Raw genomic sequence first — 2,685 nt, 5'->3', positions numbered from 1 at the left:
GCCCAATTATGGGGGCTAATTGGGGGAGTGGTGGCGCAGAGGTTAGAAGATGGGCCTGTGATTGGAAAGTCGCAGGTTCAACTCCCGGTACTGTCAACATCAAAATGTGGGTGGAAAAGGTGAAACACCCACACCTCCCTCCACCCTCATTCACCTCACTCTGGGCCCCTGAGCAAGGCCCTTAACCACCACCATCTGCTCCTAAACAGGTCTCTCTAGAAAATGAGTTCTCGTGACTCAATGAGACTACCTGGATAAATAAAGGGTAAATGAAAAAAAGAAAATCACACTAATAACTCCTGTAATTACAATCTGTCACAAGAAACACAAGAAAATGTCTAATAATAATAATTTTATTACTAAGGATGCACGATATTGGATTTTTGGCCGATATGCCCATATGTTAAAACTAATTTAGTCTAATACCGATACCGTTATTTTATATAGTTTCCTTTGTCAGAACATATTCCTCTTATTTTGGCTTATTTGCTACATAAATTGTGCAACAGCTGTAAGAGCTGGTGACATATGATATGCATAGCACTTTGACTTATATTAAATGAAAAGTGTTAAATATTATTTAGTAGCATTAGTCACCTGCGATGCTGTCTCACTTGTGAAGGCTTGTTCCAGGTTCCTAGCTGCAGTGTGGGATCCTCTGCACTCTGTGCATGAAGGACAGACTTTTTAAGTTCAAAGTTTTTGTCTATTGTTCCGTCAGACTACTCATGCTAACGCGGCTAACACGACATCCAAATGTCTGTGGTAAAACTCACCCAAGTCGCGCTATCGGCTAAAAGCTTCTCAACGATGTCGGAATTGACTGCTTGTAACTTGGATAACGTTAAGCTGGAAAAATATCTCCAACTGGGGACGATGTAGTGAGGCTCAACGTAGTCCATAAATCTTTGGAATCCAACTTCCTCACCAATAGGAAAAAAAAAAACTTCCACACCGCCAACATTTTGAATTTTCCTCTCTGCCGTGAGATCAAGTAGGCATGCGTGACGTCATCACGTTGTGCTGCTGCTGCAGGCAAAAACAGTGCCTTTTATATCGGTGAGTTATTTTAATGGAATGGACAATGCCCAACAATGTTTCCCCTGCACCCCGTCAACAGAATTGAGCACCCTGCCTACTAAACCAAACTTGCCCCTCACCTGCCCACCCGGCACTGACATAGCACTAAGCTAGCAGCGAGAAATACAGGTTCTTTAGCTAAAAAGCTAAAGGAAGCACTCTTCCCTCATGCTAAACGCCCCCTGCCCCCACTCAAAAACTGTTAGTACAAGCTGCGCTCAGACAAGTGTCCGTCCCCCCCATCAACAAAAATCATGGATGAGATGAGCACCCCGCCATGGCAAGTTAACCAGGGGAAACACTGCCCGATATTGAACTTTAACGCTAATATTGGCCGATACCGATAACATGCCGATAATATCGTGCATCCCTATTTATTACTCTCAGGGATCCAGCCCAACCCTGGACCCCCCCCCCCCACACACACACACACACACACATTGCAGCACACCAAATGATTTTAAAAATATGTCAGGACTTCATTTTTTGCACGTAAATGCACGGAATCTCGCAAAAAACTTAATATTCTGAAAATTTGGGTCTGTTCTTCTGGGGCTGATGTAATTTTCATTTCTGAATCCTGGCTGAAAACATAAGGATTTGGCATTTGATGGATTTAACACCTACCGTTCTGATCGTCTGAAAAAGAGAGGGGGGTGTCGCAATTTACATCAGAGCAAGCCTGGATTCTAAACTGATGTCAGCTAAAACAATTCCAAACCTACAACGGAGCTTCAGGGCCACGCTAAAAAAAAAAAATTAAAATCCATAAAATTACGAGAATAAAGTTGAATAAAGTCTTAATATTACAAGAACAAAGTCGTACAAGACTTTTTTTTTTTTTTAACAGCTGTTGTTAATTTTTTTTTTTCCACGAGTCAGATCCACGACGCGACCTGTCAATCAATTCGGTATGCGTGTCAGCAAATGACCAATCCGAAACTAAATGAGTCGTAATATTATCTAAACTCTGACACGATAAAGCAGGTTTACTGCATTTTAACTGTGGTGAAATGAAGAACGTTTGTTAAACTTTGTTATTGATGCTCTTACTCAAAACTTGTTCCAATACTGACACCTGCTGTTGTTTTCGTATGCTGCTTCTGGGATGCATATACGTGACGTCATTACGTCATGACTTTCATTTTTGTTTCCGTTTGACAACAGCGCTCAGTGAGAGAAACTCTGTAATCTATTAGCACATCAGCATCAGATTATTATCAATGTCAGGACTTTGAACTTTGTACGGTGTTAGTTCCAGCTCTCTGCAGGTAAGGAGCATTTAGCTTCGGATTGGTCATTTGCTGACACGCCTACTGGATTGATTGACAGGTCACGTCATGGATCCAACTCATGGGGAAAAAAATTGACAGCTGTATGAAAAAAAAAGTCTTGTATGACTATTCTCGTAATTCTACGACTTTATTCTCGTAAATCTACAACTTTATTCTCGTAATTTTATGGCTTTTAATTTTTTTTCCCTTAGCGTGGCAATGTAATTTTTAAAAAATTTATTCATTTCTTTTTTTTAGCGTGGCCCTAAAGCTCCGTCATAGCCCTAGCAGTTAACATCACTTTGAATCTTATCTGTAGTGGGATGTTATC

General features: G+C 40.9%; 1 protein-coding gene across 1 annotated transcript in view; it reads left to right on the top strand.

The window, feature by feature from the left end:
- hip1 (huntingtin interacting protein 1) overlaps positions 1-2,685 on the top strand; it is a gene marked incomplete in the record, with an annotated part of 62,246 nt that overhangs the window by 48,077 nt on the left and 11,484 nt on the right.

Source organism: Nematolebias whitei, chromosome 6 (genome assembly GCF_014905685.2).
Source record: "Nematolebias whitei isolate Nwh7 chromosome 6, NemWhi1, whole genome shotgun sequence".
Lineage (NCBI taxonomy): Eukaryota > Metazoa > Chordata > Actinopteri > Cyprinodontiformes > Rivulidae > Nematolebias > Nematolebias whitei.
Note: the sequence above shows the minus strand (reverse complement) of the source record. Positions and strands in the feature narration are given on the sequence as shown.